Below are 20,597 nucleotides of genomic sequence, written 5' to 3' on the forward strand. Positions count from 1 at the left end.
TTGTCTGGCCTCTCAGCAGATACCCCTCCGTTGTGGTTGCACCTACGGTGCGGCTATCTGTATCGTTGAGGCTTGCAAGCCTCCCTACCAACGGCATGGTCCATGGTTCATGGGGGGAGGGGGTTCTTAAGATAAGTTAGTTTAAATAGTGTGTAAGTCTAGAGACCAATGACCTAAGTAGTTTAGTTCCTTAGGAATTAAAAGAAAAAAAAACATGCAGGAAGAGAGCCAATCAGTTTCTGGAAGGCATCGACAGAGATGTGCAGTTATGGCGACTATAGTGTCGTGGCCAGTTGGGCTACGTTTCTCGGTTGGTGCGAACAGCCCGATCGATGTTGTCCCACGGTTTCTCCACAGGGTATTAATCTGGTGGTCAGGGGAGTACGGTAAACTCGTCCTGGTGCTCTTCGGACCACTTACGTACACTTGGATCTGTATGAAACGTTACATTCTCCTGCTGGTAGATGCCATCGTGCCGAGAAAATACAAACTGCATCTAAGGGTGGACGATGTCCGCAGAGATAGATCAATACTTGTGTTCATCCATTATGCTTTCCAGAATGACAAGATCACCCATGGAATGCCTTCCTCGGACCATAATGCTGTCTTCTGGTTGCCGGGTGTTTGCTTACAGATGTTTCACGACATACACGGAAACGACCATCTGTACGATGAAGCATAAACCGTGTGTCATCTGGAAAGGGCACCTATCGACACTCAGTTGACGTCCAGATGCGGTATTGGCGTGCAAACTGCAGCCTTCGTCGTCAATGAACAGCAGTCACCATATGTGCACCAACCAGGCGCCTCCTGCGGGGGTGTATACGCAGCGACGTTCACCGAACGGTCGTTTTGGAGACCTTGTTTCATCTGGGCAGTCAGTTACACACCTCTACAGCCGTCGTTTACCCCTATCATCTATGGCCTGCGCAGTGCAGTTGCCTCTGTGTAAGTGTGGATAGCGCCGTTTTGCCATGCACGGTATATTACGCTACTGTCCATTAAAATTGGTACACTACGAAGATGATGTGCTACAGGCGCGAAATATAACCGACAGGAAAAAGATGCTGTCATATGCAAATGATTAGCTTTTCAGACCATTTACACAAGGTTGGCGCCGGTGGCGACACCTACAACGTGCTGACATGAGGGAAGTTTCCAACCGATTTCTCATACACAAACAGCAGCTGGCCGGCGTTGCCTGGTGAAACGTTGTTGTGATGCCCCGTGTGAGGGGGAGAAATGCGTACCATCACGTTTCCGACTTTGATAAAGGTCGGATTGTAGCCTATCGCGATTGTGGTTTAGCGTATCGCGACACTACTGCTCGCGTTGGTCGAGATCCAACGTTTGTTAGCAGAATATGGAATCAGTGGCTTCAGGAGGGTAATACGGAACGCCGTGCTGGATACCAACGGCCTCGTATCACTAGCAGTCGAGATGACAGGCATCTTATCCGCATGGCTGTAACGGAGCGTGCAGCCACGTCTCGAACGAACAGTTCGACGACGTTTGCAGCAGCATGGACTATCAGCTCGGAGACCATGGCTGCGGTTACACTTGACCCTGCATCACAGACAGCAGCGCCTGCGATGATGTACTCAACGACGAACATGGGTGCACGAATGGCAAAACGTCAGTTTTTTCGAATGAATCCAGGTTCTGTTTACAGCATCATGATGGTCACATCCGTGTTTGGGGACATCGCGGTGAACGCACATTCGAAGCGTGTATTCGTCATCGCCATACTGGCGTATCACCCGGCGTGATGGTATGGGTTGCCATTGGTTACACGTCTCGCACACCTCTTGTTCGCACTGACGGCACTTTGAACAGTGGACGTTACATTTCAGATGTGTTACGACCCGTGACTCTACCCTTCATTCGATCCCTGCGAAACCCTACATTTCAGCAGGATAATGCACGACCACATGTTGCATGTCCTGTACGGGCCTTTCTGGATACAGAAAATGTTCGATTGCTGCCCTGGCCAGCACATTCTCCAGATCTCTCACCAATTGAAAACGTCTGGTCAATGGTGGCCGAGCTACTGGTTCGTCACAATACGCCAGTCACTACTCATGATGAACTGTGGTATCGTGTTGAAGCTGCATGGGCATCTGTACCTGTTCATGCCATCCAAGCTCTGTTTGACTCAATGCCCAGGCGTATCAAGGCCGTTATTACGGCCAGAGATGGTTGTTCTTGTGGTGTCACCGCCAGACGCCACACTTGCTAGGTGGTAGCTTTTAAATCGGCCGCGGTCCGCTAGTATACGACGGACCCGCGTGTCGCCACTGTCAGTAATTGCAGACCGAGCGCCATCACACGGCAGGTCTAGAGAGACGTACTAGCACTCGCCCCAGTTGTACATCCGACGTTGCTAGCCATGGTTCACTGAGAATTACGCTCTCATTTGCCGAGACGATAGTTAGCATAGCCTTCAGCTACATTTGCTACGACCTAGCAAGGCGCCGTATTCAATCGATATTGAGATTCTATTAATGTATCATCTAGAGCGATGTTCTACAAATGTGGATTAAAGTTAAGTATTCCAGAAGCTACGTACTTTTCTTTATAGCATTTATTACGTATCCTGTTTAGGACCTCACGCCAGGCTGCGTGAATTTAAGCGCGTGCGTTTCGACTTCCTCTCCTTGTGTCTAGGCTGTCTTGTCTAGACACAACAGTTCTGGGTACTGATTTCTGAGGATCTATGCACCGAAATTGCGTGAAAATGTAATCACGTGTCAGTTCTAGTATAATATATTTGTCCAATGAGTACCCGTTTATCATCTGCATTTCTTCTTGGTGTAGCAATTTTAGTGGCCAGTAGTGTATATTATAACCACAGCAGCACGTGAACGTCTTACAAACTTAGCCGTCTCAGAAATGCTTCCACCCTTTGTCCCAAAGCCAATGATCATGCCCTATTGGACGTGAGGTACGACAACGACTGCGCTGTTTTCCGTGTCAATCCGACACACTTTATTTACACCTCCATTTCCAGTGTTGTCATCTGCCGTGTGTGAGTGGTTGTTGCACACTGACCCCGAAAATACACTGTGGTCACCGTGTATTTACGCTTGGTTCCACTTGTGTTCACCAGAATGCAGAACCAAGACTCAGAGGGTCGGCTTTAGGGGAGAGAGCGAGCCCATGGTGCACTTTACTCGTTTCTTCCACTTCCGCCTTCGACCGACGCGACCGCACATGTCTATAACTGAAAAACAGAACAAAAGGCAAGCTTTTCCCCTCTGGCGGGGAGCAAGAAACGGCGCTTCAGGCCTTCTGCGTCCCGCAGGCAGCTGGAGGCAGCGCGCCGCCGCGCCGGTGAGCCGTGAGCCGCCAATCAGCGCAGCGAGTCCAGCGCTGGAGTCCAGCGCGGGTCGGCAAGTGTGCCACCGGGACGGAACAGGTGGCGCTGGCGCTCGTAAAGCGCTGAGCCGGTGGCGCCGGCCATTAGCTATCTGGATCGCGACTAATAACAGCTTTCCGCGATAGCGACGAGGGGAACCAGACACTGCCGAAGAAAGATGAGGCGGAAAGGGAACGGCGCTAGAAGAAAAAAGAGGCGCAAGAAAACCTGCCACGCGGCTGTCATAAATATGCAATTGTTGCTGTCTCATTACCAGAGAGAGATCGTTACAGTAGATGTCCTCGTCCAATTAAAGAGTGAAAGTGAAAGTTATTTATTATTTGCAACACCGCTCGCGATCCCTGATAAGACAAGGGGATCTGTAGGAATTAGAATGCTGAACACCTTGTCAAACGCGTTCCGCCGTATGAATATTTTGTGGCAGGCGGGCTTTTGTTTGGCAGGAGCCGTAAAAACGGCTGTCCGATAAATAAGCGCTCGCGAGATGTTTTACGGATGAGGCGGGACCACACGGGTATAAAGTAGCAACCAAGGGTCCCCCTCCCGAGTCTACTCGGCTACTTGCTGATCTACATCATTTAATCCGTTCATTTCTCTTCAACGTGTTCACTATGTAGATTTAATAGTACAGATGATAATAAGTTAGGTTGTAAGACTCCTACTTCCATTTTTAAGAGGGGCCTCAAAAAGTTACACTTGTCGTCCCACTGTAGGAGCATTACGCAACAAGAATGGCGCATTGTCAGAAGAGCGCTGCCGTTTTTGGACTCCCGCCGAGAAGTTTCTGTTGTTATACCAATGACAGGTGCGTGGCAGCGTCAGAGTGAAATGTGGCCGCAACAGCAAAGTTGAAATACGCGGGAATCAAACATTCTTGCGGGCAAAACATATGAATTGCACTCTGAATCTCTGGAAAGTAGCACAAGTCACACTAATATTCAAGGAATTTAATAGGAGTAAGCCACCAAATTACAGGCACATATCAAAAAATGGTTCAAAGCACTATGGGACTTAACATCTATGAGCACTATGGGACTTAACATCTATGGTCATCAGTCCCCTAGAACTTAGAACTACTTAAACCTAACTAACCTAAGGACATCACACAACACCCAGTCATCATGAGGCAGAGAAAAACCCTGACCCCGCCGGGAATCGAAGGCACATATCATTAACATCATGAATTACCTCTACTGATTCTCAGTCAATACGGACTTAGGAAACATCGTTCTTGTGATACACATCTAGCTCTTTACACACACGAAGTGTTGAGTGCTATTGACAAGGGATTTCAAATTGATTCCGTATTTCTATATTTCCAGAAGGCTTTTGACACTTTACCATACAAGCGGCTTGTAGTGAAATGGCGTGCTTGTGGAATATCGTCTCAGTTACGCGACTGGATTCGTGGTTCCCAGTCATAGAGGTCACAGTTCATAGTAACTGATGCAAAGTTATCGAGTAAAACGAGTTATTGAGTAAAACGTAAGCGATTTCCGGCGTTCTCCATAATAGTGTTATAAGCCCTCTGCCATTCCTTATCTATATAATTGATTTAGGAGACAATCAGAGAAGCCGTTTTAGGTTGTTTGCAGATGATGCTGTCGTTTATCGACTATCAAAGCCACCAAAACATGAAAACAAATTGCAAAACGATTTAAAAAATACTGTCGCAGAAGAAGCTGAGTAGCACCGTGGTGTAGTGGTTATGACACTCAACAGTTGCATGGGGAGGTCGTGAGTTAAAAACTCACCTCGCCTATACAATTTTAATTTCTATATTCGGTTCGAGTAGATTCTAGAAGTATCGACAGATGTCAAGAATCATTGAACTGGAATGTTCTCTAGCTGTATATATACTGTATGTGCTCTGGCCGGAGACAGTTCGCTCCGCGCTCTTGTATGTGCAAGTGCTGAATAAACCTTTGTCAAGTGAAGTTAATGTTCGTCATTCACCCGATTACATCTTCTTCTACGTCACATTATTCTGGTTGAGGCGCCGGGTATTGGAATTTGTGATAGTGCACATTATCGACGACACAGTGGCTCCCATCAGGCCACAACAGAGCCGCCGTTTACGTAGCGAGAAACCCTAGTTCCAGCCATATTCAACAGATGGCAATCTACCAGAGACAGAAGAAGAAGAGGACATTACGACGACAGCAACAGTGGGCCACCACATGAGACATCCTTCCAGGTTCTCTGGTGACGATGGCCAAGATCAAGACAAGTGGCTGAAGGTATATGTGCGTATAGCCAAATTTAACAAATGGGATGACACCGTGTGTTTGGCTAACGTATTTTTCTACTTGGAAGGCACTGCCAAGCAATGATATGAGAATAACGAGGGGAAGTTCACAAGCTGGGAAGTATTCCAGTCGGAACTGCGCAAGTATTTCGGCGACACACAACGACAGAAGCGCAAGGCTGAAGATAAATTAAAGTGCAGAGCACAGCGTCCAGGAGAAACTACAGCATCCTACATTCAAGACGTCTTGGAGCTGTGTAAAATAATGGATACTAGAATGAAGGAGGAAGATAAGGTTGCACATCTCATGAAGGGTGTTGCTGAGGATATGTATCAAGCCCTACTCCCGAAGGAGGTTTCGACAGCAGACGACTTCATAGTATGGTGCCAGTATATCGAGATAATGTATCAGAAAAAGAATTACACGCAAGAATTTTGAACGGCTTCCAAACGTCGTATTGATGTCTGTGATGAAGGAAGCAACTAATTTCACAAGTGTTCTTCGTCATATAGTGAGAGAGGAAGTTCAGAAGCCACTTGGATTGCTCGGCTGGAGGACCCAGGATAACCAACCAGTATGTTTCCACTGCGGTCGACCGGGACATGTGGTGCGCCAATGTCGAGAAAGGCGGCGGATATTTGATGACGCCCGAGCCAGAAGACAGCAGACCGATCATATATGACGCCAACTCCGGGACGATGTGGGTGCAGGACGACGTAGGTCACCATCGCCGCAAGCTAGCCGCTGGAGAAGACGCTTCCCAACACGCTGGTCAAGGTCTCCATCGCCGTTTAGAAGCTCCAGCCGATCACCTAGCCTCCGCAACCTTCCCTGGAGGTGAGGCCACTGAAGAGAAAAATCTCCGCCATCGATCACTACAAAAATGTTAGGAAACTACGTATATATTCTCATGGATGGCCGACCAGTCCTATCTCTTGTGGACTCTGGAGCATCATATTCAGCCATTTCGGAGAAGTACCGTCGCCAGTTGCAGAAAACCGTATTCTTCGACAGCAAAACATCTCTGCTGAAGGTGGCTCATGGGAAATATGTAAAACCTACAGGAGATGTACCATTCGTGTGGGTATAAGTGGCCATACACAGCCCTTAGAATTCGTCGTCTTACAAGAGTGTAGTCATGACGTCATTTTCGGATGGGGCTTTTTGAAAGCTTCTCAGGCAATTACAGATTGTGGTCACCCGAAGATTATGCTAGACGAGATAAGATAGTGTGGAAAGGAAGATGCGCTTCCGAGTGTGTGGAGACTATGTGTGCTGGATGAAGTGATCATTCCTGCAGTCAGCGCTAGAAAGGAAACTGCCACGTGTCATGCCATGCGTCAACCCATGGATCTTGTAGTGGAATGTAAGAGAAGCATACCACTGAAGAATAACTTGGTCATCCCAGCCTCTGTCGTCTCTTTTAAGAACGGGTTCGGTGAACTGTGGATAGTTAACTGTCGCCGAGAACCGCAGATCCTTCCAAGACGCATGTGCATAGCAAACGCTGAGCCGTTAATTGAAGAACAGCTGAGCGTCATAGAAACCTCCCACGTCGAGTCTGTGGGCGAAATTAGCGCTACCACTACGAGACAAGATCTTTAGCTCGACTATCACAAGATCTCACTAAGGAACAACAGAAGAAACTACTTGCCATTATTCAAGAGTTCTCTGACTGCTTCAATCCACAGGTGAAGAGCAAATTAGACGAATCGACTGTGAAGCACCGGATTAGCAATGGAGACCATCAACCAATAAGACAGAGAGCATACCGTGTGTCAGCAACGGAACGTCGAATAATTCGCGACGAGGTAGCGAAAAGGATGAAGGATGACATCATTTAGTCTTCGCAGAGCCCATGGTCCTCACCAGTGGTCCTCATTAGGATGAAGGATGGCAGTTGGCGCTTTTGTGTTGATTAAAGGAAGCTTAATAAGATAACTAAAAAGGACGTTTACCCTCTTCCACGGATTGACGATATACCCGATTGTCTGAAGGGGACTAAGGTTTCCTCAACCAAGGACATGTACTCAGGATACTGGCAAATCGAAGTAGATGAGGCTGATAGTGAGAAAATTGCATTCATCAACCCTGAGGGCCTATATGAGCTTAAGGTAATGCCGTTTCGTTTGTGTAATGCACCAACAACTTGTGAACGGATAATGGATAAGCTTCTACGTCACCTGAAGTGGACGATGTGTCTTTGTTATTTAGATGACACTATAGTGTTCTCAGAGACATCTGATGAACATATAAAAAGACTGACGGCGGTTCTTAAGTGTCTCCAAGACGGTGGACTGAAACTTAATCCAAGAAAGCGTCTTTTTGGAGCAAAAGAAATCAAAATACTTCGACACCTTGTGTCAAACGAAGGTGTGCTGCCAGACCCAGAAGAGGTGAGGTCTATAACGGAATTTCCTATTCCTATAAGTATTAGAGACGTGAGAAGCTTCTTCGGATTATGTTCTTATTACTGTCGTTTTATCAAAGACTTTTCTATCAAAGTCAGGCCACTCCAAGAGTTGTTAAAAGCTGATGCTAAATTTATCTGAGTGGTGCTCAATAAGATTCTTTCGATGTGCTGCAAAAAGCTCTAACGACTGACCCTGTACTTGGTTTGTATGATGAGAGAGCACCTACAGAACTACACACAGATGCCAGTGGGTATGGGATCGGCGCTGTTCTGCTGCAAATTTCAGATGGAAAACAGAAGGTTATAGCCTATGCTTCTAGGACACTTACAAAAGCCGAGAGAAATTACTCATCTACAGAAAGAGACTGTCTTGCTGTGATCTGGGCCATGTGCATATTTCGACAGTATCTCTATGGCAGGCCATTCACAGTTGTTACAGACCATCATTCACTTTGTTGCCTGGCAGGTCTTAAGGATCCAACAGGACGACTCTCCAGGTGGGCACTACGTCTACAAGAGTATGGCATTACCATAGCGTATAAAAGTGGAAGAAAACACCAAGATGCCGACTGTCTCTCAAGAACCCCTGTGCAAGACCATCAAGACTTTGGTGAATATAGTGACTTCTCGCTGCACTCCAGGATCTCTCTGCTGAGCAGAGGAACGACGCCAAGATATCTCAAATTATGCTTGCCTTAAATCGGACAGAGGATGCGAAAGGACAATTTAAGGTAGTTAATGGATTACTTTGCAAGAAAAACTTTGATCCGTTTGGAAAGAGGTGGCTACCAGTGATTCCTAAACACATGCGCTTAGATGTTCTACAGAAATTCCATGAAACACGGACTTTTCGGATTTATTAAGATCTACGATAGAATCCGCAAGAGATTTTTCTGGTCAGGTTCATTTAGGAGTGTCCGTCACTATGTGTCGCACTGTAGAGAGTACCAGAGGAGAAAGGCAGTTCCTCAGTAACCACCTGGCCGACTCATACCAATTCCACCAGCCGAAAGGCCTTTCCAGCGTGTTGGGACTGATCTCCTCGGACGATTTCAAAAAATGGCTCTGAGCACTATGGGACTTAACATCTCAGGTCATCAGTCCCCTAGAACTTAGAACTACGTAAACCTAATGTTTTGGATTGGCAAGAGAGCCAACCCGGTATGAGAGGAAGCCGAAAGGCACGCGTTTTAGCTCACGCAGGCTGGCGTGAGGTCTGGAACAGGACAAGGAAATTAGACTAGCAAAAAAGGACGTAGCTGTGGAATATTTAACTTTAATCCATAAATGGTGAACATCGCTCTTGACGGTACATGTTTTATAGCATCAACAGTAACTGGTAATGGCGCCGTGCTAGGTCGCAGCAAATGACGTATCTGAAGGCTATGCTAACTATCGTCTCGGCAAATGAGAGCGTGTTTTGTCAGTGAACCATCGCTAGCAAAGTCGGCTGTACAACTGACGCGAGTGCTAGGAAGTCTCTCTAGACCTGCCGTGTGGCGGCGCTCGGTCTGCAATCACTGATAGTGGCGACACGCGGGTCCGACGTATACTAACGGACCGCGGCCGATTTAAAGGCTACCACCTAGCAAGTGTGGTGTCTGGCGGTGACACCACACCTAACTAACCAAAGAACATAACACACATCCATGCCCGAGGCAGGATTCGAACCTGCGAACGTAGCAGTCCCGCAGTTCCGGACTGTTGCACCTAGAACCGCACGGCCACCGCGGCCGGCTTGGACGATTTCCAACGTCTGCTAGTGGCAATAGATGGATTATTGCTTGCACTGATTATCTGACACATTATGCAATTACAGAAGACGTGAAAACAGTCGAAGCATCCGAGGTAGCCAAATTCATCGTGGAAGACATTGTATTAAAACACGGTGCCCCAGTGTCGTTAATTACGGACCGAGGGTAAGTTTTACAATCGAATCTTATGACAGAGAGAAACCGTCGGTACACCATTACTCATCACATGACGACTGCCTACTATCCGCAAACTAACGGGCTTACTGAACACCTTAATAAGACCTTGGCTGACATGCTATCAATGTTCGTCAATGTTGAGCAGAGGAACTGGGATGAGGTGCTACCTTTCGTGACGTTTGCCTACAACACCGCCAAACAAGACACCACAGGATTCACGCCATTTTTCCCGGTGCATGGGGGTGAGGCGACTACGTCGATGGACACTGTGTTTGCGTTAGATCCTGATGACGTGGACGACGACGACATCGGCCAGGTATTAACCAGAGCTGAGGAAGCTCGGCTGATAGCTCGACTCCGCACGCTGCAGGCCCAAGAAAATGATCGCCGAAGGTATAACACGAGCCACCGTCCTGTTGTCTACCAGTGTGGTGACCTCGTCTGGATCTTCACTCCTGTTCGGAATGTTGGTCTCTGTGAGAAGCTCCTCAGGCGCTACTTTGCATCTTATAACGTTGTAAGACTATTGTATGATGTTACTCATGAAGTTGAAGATTTCCACCCCGACACAAGACGACGAAAGACCAGAGATACGGTCTATGTCCTTCGAATGAAGCCCAACAAGGATCCTGCCACCCAGGGTAAATTCGAAGCTTCAGCGACAGGCAACAAGTGAAAAGTTCACGAGGAGCGTAGCCGCAAAAGAAGTTCTAAGAAGATCACCGCCAGGGCGAGCATCTGGAATCGAGAGTCGGAGTGTGCAGGACCGATGACTCGTTCCCGCACTAGGACGACATAACGCCGAGACGCTGTTCTCTTAAGGAGGGAGCAATGTCGCCGAAGAAGCTGAGTAGCAACGTGGTGAAGTGGTTATGATACTGAACTGTTGCATGGAGAGTCGTCAGTTCAAAGCTCACCTAGACTTTGCAATTTTAATTTCTATATTCGGTTGGAGTAATGTTTAGAAGTATCGACAAATGTCAAGAATCATTGTACTGGAATGTTCTGTAGCTGTCTGTGTACTGTATGTGTTCTGGCCGGAGGCTGAATAAACCTTCGTTAAGTGAAGTTAGTGTTCGTCATTCATCTAATTGTACCTTGTTCTGCGTGACAATATATCTCTTTGGTGCGAAAATTGGCAACTGATCCCACATAATGAGAAGTATGAGGTCATCCACATGAGTGCTAAAAGGAATCCGTTAAACTTCTGTTCCACGATAAATCAGTCAAACCTAAAGACCGTAAATTCAACTAAATATCTAAAAAATAAACATTAGAGCAACTTAAATTGGAAAGAACACATAGAAAATGTTGTGGGGATGGCTAACCAAAGACGGAGCTTTAATGGCAGAACACTTAGAAAGTATAACAGATCTACTAAGGAGACTGTCTGCACTACACCTCTCCCCTTTTAGAGTACTGCTGCGCAGCGTGGAATCCATACGAAATAGGATTAACGGAATATAAATGGAGAAAGTTCAGCGAAGAGCAGCGCGTTTCGTATTATGGCGAAATAGGGGAGATAGTGTCACGGACATGATACAGGATTTGGGGTGGACATCATTAAAACAAAGGCGTTTCACAATGCGGCGGAATCTCTCATGAAATTTCTCCCTCGATTGCGAAAATATTTTGTTGACGCCGTTCTATACAGGGATAAATGATAATCATGATAAAAAAGGGAAATCAGAGCTCGTACGGGAAGATATAGGTGTTCGTTGTTTCCACGCGCTGATCGAGATTGCAATAATGGACAATTATTGTGAACTTTCAAATAATTTTCGGAAATTCAGCCAGGTAACACTTCCAGTGACCGCCGATATTTCGGCAGGAGAACACCCCGCCTTTTCAAGGCAAACTGCAAGGGACAGGCGACATACATGTAAATTTAAAATTTCGGTTCTCGGGCTGATGCAGAAACGATAACACACACACTGAACACTAGTGCCACCAAAGATGACCAAAGTCAGAGATATCGATAGTGAGACTACAAACTCGCAGGTGTAGCATTGACTCTGTCCCTCTGTTTTTTGACAAGGGAGAGGGTCGGCCGCGGTGGCCGTGCGATTCTAGGCGCTTCAGTCCGGAACCGCGTGACTGCCGGTTCGAATCCTGCCTCGGGCATGAGTGTGTGTGATGTCCTTAGGTTAGTTAGGTTTACGTAGTTCTAAGTTGTAGGGGACTGATGACCTCAGTTTTTTTTTTTTTTAGAGAGCCGGATTCCAAAGAGAGTTTAAACAAAAACCTCCATCCCTGTTAACGAGGTTACTCGCTAATTTAATCTCAACTGCCTCCTTAATAACACTGTCCCAATAGCTTGACGTGCATGCCAGTATCTCGGTGTTTTTATATAACATGGGGTGACCAGTATCCAAGCAATGTTCGGCAATAGCAGATATACTTGGCCGCTGTAATCGTGTATTCCATATATGCTCAGTACATCGGTCCTCCACGGTCCTGATAGCTTTACCAATATATGCCATGCCGCAGCTACAAGGAATGCGATATACACCAGCCTTATGCAGATCAAGATCGTCCTTAACAGAACTCAAAAGCATTCTAATTTTAGATGGAAGTCGGACAACACATTTCACATCGTATTTCCGTAAAATACGACCGATATTGTTGGAAGTGTTTCCTACGTAAAGCAAAAAGGCAGTGGACTTAGGTGTCACCCGATGTACAGTTGGTCGATAGCGCAACGTACGTTCAACCTGTCTATCACTCTAACTTCAAGATGGGACAGCTCAGCTGGCAAAGTCTCAGCGTCGGAAACGACACGTGTCCTGTGCACCACGATACGAATTACCCCTTCACGCTGAGCCGTATGATGACAACAATTAGCCTGTAGGTACAAGTCGGTGTGAGTACGTTTCCTGTAGACTGCATGTCTCTATGATCCATCATCCTTCCTCCTAACCAACACGTCAAGAAAGGGAAGGCTACCATCCTCTTCCACCTCCATCGTAAAACGAATGTTCGTAAGGATCGAGTTCAGATGTTCTAGAAAGGCATTCAAATTCTCCCTACAATGAGGCCAAACAACAAAGGTATCGTCAACATATCTAAAGAAGCAGGCGGGTTTCAAAAGCGCCGACTCCAATGCACGTTCCTCGAAGACTTCCATACACAAATTTGCGATCACAAGAGACAACGGACTAACCATCGCAACTCCATCTGTCTCCTCGTAATACTGGTCACTGAATAAAAAGTAAGTGGATATCAACACATGCCGAAAGAGATTAGTTAATTCAGCACCAAACCTAGCATCAATTAACCGCAAAGAATCAGACAGAGGAACACGAATGAAGAGAGAGACCACATCGAAACTAACTAAAATATCAGAGTCATTCAACCGCAGTACCTCCAAACGACGTAAGAAGTCAGCTGAGTTCCTGATATGATGTTCACACCGACCTATTTGTGGACGCAACAGATGGTTGGCTACATGATATGTCTGTGCGCCGATATTACTCACTATAGGACGGAAAGGCTCCCTCTGTCTTCTCAAAATGAAAAAATTCTACCTACGTAGTAGAATAGGGAAACCACATCCAGGCTGGCAGTCTAACCAGGTTTCGTGGTTTATCCGCGAAGAGGACTAGAACCGAATCAAGCTCGCCTTCCCGAAATCTAGAAGCAGAGCGGTGACGCGCTCGGCTATCCGACAGCTCAGTGATCTCACATTCGTGTGAAATTAGTGAAATTATTTAAATAAGAGACAGCTCAAATAAATTACGTGAGTAGCATATGTTTGATGCCCACTTTCCAGGTTTACACACAGCCAATGTTTAAATTAGAGCTTGAAGTTTAAATATTATTAATTAGTTTGTACAGTAACGGCTTGCAAGGGCAATTCCTCGAAAAAGTATCTATCAGTGTTCATGATGTTAGATGGCGCAGAACGTGTCCACACCTGTTGTGATAATTTTACAGCAGGAAAACGCACTTCTTGCCTAAGGAGCGGCCTAGAGGCCGGCGTAGGCCCCTGTGACACAGACATTCTGTAGCGTCGCTGAATCACGTTCCTGGACGTGAGTTCCTGTTTTCATTTCATTCTTCATAAGATACAATACACATGGTGTAGAAACACGATACCGGCTAACTTGGAGGGACTTACAACATACACCGCAATGCAACTCCCCGAAACACCAATTCACTCACGCTTGTAACTGTCACGCATTGTACATATCGTTTTAAGAAGTACACTAACAGTACATGAACTTTAAACAGTATCTTTAGATAGGCAGTGCATGTTTCGAATGTGTACGAGCAATTGCGAAGTTAATCAAATGTGAAAATACTGAACGGTATCATCTGACAGCGAGACAAAATGGTGGAAAATGACGATTTCTTTTCTACGCTGACAAAACTGTCCCATATGTAGCAACTGAAAATACCTACAAGCAACTTTCTATCATTTTTTGCTACTTGTGCGCATTCCAATTTACGTATTATTTTAGGCTGCTGTAGCTCAGTAGTTGGAAGTATCTACAGAAACACATAGGCTGATACACTAAGCATTCCTGTATGAAGAATAGAGGGTTAGGCTTTAATGCCACGTCTACGTCAAGTTCGCCACCGACGGGCAATAAGTTCGGTTTGTGGATCGATGAGGGAAGAAAATCGGCTGAGTAGTTTTTAATGGAACCTTGCCGATATTGGTCTTTTGTTATCTGGAGAAACTAAGGAAAAGCTAAATCTGAATGACTTGATGTGGAAGTGAACCTGAGGTCTCCAGACCGTCATTGCAGTATCTTACCATTGTGCCATCTTGCTCGAAATACAGTTGGATGATTTATAGTCTGGAACAAATCGCTCGTCATTACGCCATTTCGGGGACGTTCGTGTTACAGTTCTCTTCACTTATTCATGGGCTTCTCTTTTAATGCCCCAAACTGTAGTTAACCCACTTCCAGACCAGCGCAACAGACAGAAGGCTATGGTACTAACTAGGAGTAAGATTCGTGTCTGCAAATAAGGACAGCGTACATTTATCTGATTCTACAAAAAAGTGTGAAGTACCCCCCCCCCCCCCCATCCTCCGTAGCACAGATCGCTTACGCACGGCTGTGCAGTGGCTCTGGACTCAGAGATTGCCGGTTCGAGGAATAGTAGTAGAAGATTTTCATCGCCAAAGTGTAGCGGGTAGTGGAAGGAGACGTACTGACACGAAGATATTGATCACCAGTATTTCCCCAAATATTCTGGATTTCAAACGTCCCTACAGTGTCTCATGAATTGACGCTATGCGACACTGTTAATGCTGAATTGTTTGTCGGATGGGGACGTTAAATGCGGAGGCCTCTTTCCTGCTATTCCAGAAGAGCGGGCTGAATACATCTCACAACACAAACTTGACACTATATTAAACATGGTCAAGTCACATTAACCGACTATGTTCAACGTCAACGTGCAATAACCACTCGTAAACGGCACGTGGTTGCACTAGCAATGGAGGGTATATGAAGCGTGTCGCAGGACGCAGAAAACAGCGCAGTCGATGCCGTAATGAGGAGATGGAGTGATTTCTATGACGTCCAGTAGTGCATGATCATTGGCTTTAGGGCCAAGGGTGGAAGCATTTCCGAAATGGCTAGTTTTGTAAACCGTTCACGTGCATCCGTGATTAAAGTGTACCTTCCGTGGTGTGCTGCAACACAGGCCATAGGCGACTGGGGACGGCGACGGCTGATGCCGGCGAAGCGAAGAGACATGCACCTGTTGAGAAACTGATTGCCCAGATGAATCAAGGGGCTACACACAGTGTCTCCTCAACGACCGTTCAGCGAACGTTGCTGTGTGTGGGCCTGCGCACCAGGTACCTGGTCCATACTCCCATGCTGACTGCTGCTCGTCGGCGAGAAGGGCTGAAATTTACACGCCAGCACAGTAACTGGGCGTCCACTGACTGGCTACAGATATGCCTTTCAGATGGCTCACGTTGTAAGCTCCATCGAACATATGGGCGTTCACGTCTTTGGCGTGAAGCGATCAGGCCAGAGAAGGGACCGCATGGCCCGGGAAATATTTTCGAGACATTCGCTGGGAGATGCTGACATTCTGGAAGGCATATTGAATCAAAAAACGTATACAGCTATCCTTGGCGATCGTATCTACCTCTTCATGCAGTTTGTTCTTCCCGGCACGATGCCGGCCGCGGTGGTCTAGCGGTTCTGGCGCTGCAGTCCGGAACCGCGGGACTGCTACGGTCGCAGGTTCGAATCCTGCCTCGGGCATGGGTGTGTGTGATGTCCTTAGGTTAGTTAGGTTTAAGTAGTTCTAAGTTCTAGGGGACTTATGACCTAAGATGTTGAGTCCCTTAGTGCTCAGAGCCAGTTTGAATCCCGGCATGACGGAACATACCAGCACGACAATGCAACGTTTCTCATAGCTCGCAGTGTTGATGCGTGCATCAGAGAGCACCAGTATGAGTTCACCGTCTCCCTGCCCACCAAGCTCTCCGGATTTAAACCCAATCTGTGGGACCACCTCTATCTGAATGTTCGCACCATGAATCCTCAACCGCCAAACCTTATACGGACAGTGAGACGAAATTTGGTGTTGGGTTATGGCAGCAGACAACCGACGCGAGTGCCTTCGCTGACAGCACGACATCGCCTGCAGCGCCTCTCTTTGGCTCGCTACCACGTCGGTTGGGCTCCAGACGACTGTAAAATCGTGGCCTGGTGAGATGAGTCCCGATTTCAGTTGGTAAGAGCTGATGGTAGGTTCGAGTGCGGTGCAGACTTCACGAAACAATGAATGCACGTTGTCAACACGGCACTTTGCAAGCTGGTAGTGCCTCCATAATGGTGTGGGCTGTGTTTACATGGAATGGACTTGGTCCTCTGGTCCAGCTGAACCGATCATTGACTGGAAAAGATTCTGTTCGGCTACTTGGAGACCACTCACAGCCATTCACTGACTTCATGTTCCCAAACATCGATGGATTTTTCATGGATGAGAATGCGCCAAGTCATCGGGATACAACTGTTCGCGATTAGTTACAAGTAAATTCTGGACAATTGGAGCGAATGATTTGGCCACCCAGATCGACCGACAAGAACCCCATCGAACATTTATGGGACGTAATCGAGATGGCGTGCACAAAATCCTGCATTGGCTCCACTTTCGCAATTATGGATGGCTATAGAGGCAAAAGGCTCGACTTTTTTGAAGAGGACTTCCAACGACTTGTTAAGTCCATAACATCTCTAGTTTCTGAATTAAGCCGAGCACAGGAAGGTCCGACACGATACTGGGAAGTATCCCATGACTTCTGTCGCCTCAGTGTATTACGACGTTTCTGAAGAACGGAAACCTCCTCTATAAACATCAACATGGATTCTTCAGAGAGAGATCTTCTAAAACTCAGCCCCCTCTGTTCGTCCTTAAGATCTAGAGCGCTGTTGACATTGACATTCAGGTTGACGCCGTGTCCCTTTACTTCGGGAAGGCTTTTCATGCATTTTCGCACTGTCGTTTAGAGAAAAAAATACGAGTATCGAACCAGATTTGTGACTGGATTCAAGACATATTTGTAGGCAGAACTCAATATGTAGTTCTTAACTGACCAAACCCGTCATATGTAAAAGTACTTTCAGAAGTTCCCCTAAGGAGTGTGATATGACCGTCACTGTTCCAGTATACAAAAATGTTGTCGTGGATAACATCGAAAGCTGCATTAGGTTGTTTGCAGACGACACGGTTGTCCATAACATGGTAGCAAATTCAGAATACTGCAGTGAAATGCAATAAGACCTGCAGAGGATTGATGAATAGTGCAGGAACTGGCAGTTGGTGCTCAAAGTAAAAGAATTGTGACGATTTGTGGATACATAAGAAAATCAGCAGCGTACAGATACGCGTTTGGTGACATCGCTGGAAACATTAACTACCGTAAAATAACCAGGAGTAACCTCCCGGAGCAGTTAAGTGGAATGAACACATACAACAAAGGTTCATAGGAAGAATCTTAAGCAAATGTAACTTATCCACGAAAGTAGTGGCTTACGACACATTTATTAAACCGTTTTTGGAATATTTCTCAACAGTCTGGGACCTCTACCAGGTTTGGTTCATAGAGGCTATAGACAAGTCCCAGCGGAGAGCGGTGTGAGAGATGCTCAAAACTACAGTGGCAAACGCTACAAGAGAGACATTGTGCATCACGAAGAGGTTTACTATTGAACATTGTGAGAGAGTACGTCCCAGGAAGATTCTAACAAAATTTTATTTCCTCCCGTACACGCTCGCGAACTGACCACAACGAGAAAATTCGAGAAATTACAGCAATTGAGGTCATTTACCGACAATCGCTCTTCCCCCACACCATTTGCGAATGAAACAGGGAAAAGGGGGATCAGATAGTGGTGCCAGACCTACCCTCCGTCACGCACCGTCAAGTGGCTTGCAGGGTACAGATTTATATCTAGTGTCTACCAGTTATGATTTTTAATCCTGTCTGTTATCCTCTCTCGCCATTCGATATATACTGAAAAGCCAAAGAAACTGGTACACCTGCTTAATATCGCGAAAGGGCCACGCGAGTACGCAGAAGTGCCGCAAAACGACGTGGCATGGAATCGACTAATGTCTGAAGAAGTGCTAGAGGGAATTGACAGTATGAATCCTGCAGGGCTGTCCATAAGTCCGTAAGAGTACGAGGGGCTGGAGATCTCTGCTGAACAGCACGTTGCAAGGAAGCCCAGATATGCTCATGTCTGGAGGGTTTGGTGACCAGCGGAAGTGTTTAAACTCAGAAAAGTGTTCCTGGAGCAACTCTGTAGCAATTACAACCTGTGGGTGTCGTATTGTCGTGCTGGATTTGACCAACTCCATCGGAATGCACAAATGACATGTATGGATGCAAGTTGTCAGACAGGATGCTTAAGTACGTGTCATCTGTCAGAGTCGTATCTAGGTGTATCAGCGGTCCCATATCACTCCAACTGACATCCCCCACACCATTGCAAAGCCTCCACCAGCCTCAACAGTCCGCTGCTGACATTCAGGGTCCATGAATACATAAGGTTGTCTCCATACTCGTACACGTCCATCCGCTGGACGCAATTTGAAACTAGACCCGTCGAGCAGGCAACATGTTTCCAGTCATCAACAGTACAATGTCCGTGCTGATGGGCCCAGGCGAGGCGTAAAGCACAGTGTCGTGCAGTCATCAAGGGTATGCGAGGGGGCCTTCGGCTCCGAAAGCCCATGTCGATGATATTTCGTTGAATGGTTCGCACGCTGACGCTTGTTGATGGTCCAGCACTGAAATATGCAGCAAGTTGCGGAAAGGTTGTACTTCTGTTCCGTTGAACGATTCCCTTTAGAAGTCGTTGGTCCCGTTCTTGCAGCCCACCGTATTCTGCCTCTTTACATAGCTCTGTATTTAAATAAGAATGCCTATACCAGTTTCTTTAGCGGTGCAGTGCAGAAGCAATAAGGCAATAACATTCGATGTGCATTTTGTTCGATGTCGTTCAGCTGCTTACATCTACATCTATATCCATACTCCACAAGCCACCTGACGGTGTGTGGCGGAGGGTACTTTGAGTACCTCTATCGGTTCTCCCTTCTATTCCAGTCTCGTATTGTTCGTGGAAAGTAAGATTGTAGGTATGCCTCTGCGTGGGCTCTGATATCTCTTATTTTATCCTTATGGTCGCTTCGCGAGATATACGTAGGAGGGAGCTATATACTGCTTGACTCCTCGATGCAGGTATGTTCTAGAAACTTCAACAAAAGCCCGTACTGAGCTACTGAGCATCTCTCCTGCAAAGTCTTCCACTGGAGTTTATCTATCATCTCCGTAACGCTTTCTCGATTACTAAATGATCCTGTAACGAAGCGCGCTGCTCTCTGTTGGATCTTCTCTATCTCTTCTATCAACCCTATCTGGTACGGATCCCACACTGGTGAGCAATATTCAAGCAGTGGGCGAACAAGTGTACTATAACCTACTTCCTTTGTTTTCGGATTGCATTTCCTTAGGATTCTTCCAATGAATCTCAGTCTGGCATCCACATTACCAACGATCATCTTCCATTTTAAATCACTCCTAATGCCTACTCCCAGATAATTTATGGAATTAACTGCTTCCAGTTGCTGACCTGCTATATTGTAGCTAAATGACAAAGAATCTTTCTTTCTATGCATTCGCAGCACATTACACTTGTCTACATTGAGATTCATTTGCCATTCCCTGCCCCATGCGTCAATTCGTTGCGGATCCTCCTGCATTTCAGTACAATTTTCCATTGTTACAATCTCTCCATATACTGCAGCGTCACCCGCAAAAAGCCTCAGTGAACTTCCGATGTCATCCACAAGGTCATTTATGTACGTTGTGAATAGCAACGGTCCTACGACACTCCCCTGAGGCACACCTGAAATCACTCTTACTTCGGAAGAATTCTCTCCATTGAGAATGACATGCTGCATTCTGTTATCTAGTAACTCTTCAGTCCAATCACACAATTTGTCTGATAGTCGATATGCTCTTACTTTGTTCATTAAACGACTGTGGGGAACTATATCGAACGCTTTGAGGAAGTCAAGAAACACGGCATCTACCTGGGACGTATGTGTGAGTTCGGACGCCTTGTGTGTGGGGCCAC

The sequence above is a fragment of the Schistocerca cancellata genome, chromosome 3, assembly GCF_023864275.1.
Source record: "Schistocerca cancellata isolate TAMUIC-IGC-003103 chromosome 3, iqSchCanc2.1, whole genome shotgun sequence".
Classification (NCBI taxonomy): domain Eukaryota; kingdom Metazoa; phylum Arthropoda; class Insecta; order Orthoptera; family Acrididae; genus Schistocerca; species Schistocerca cancellata.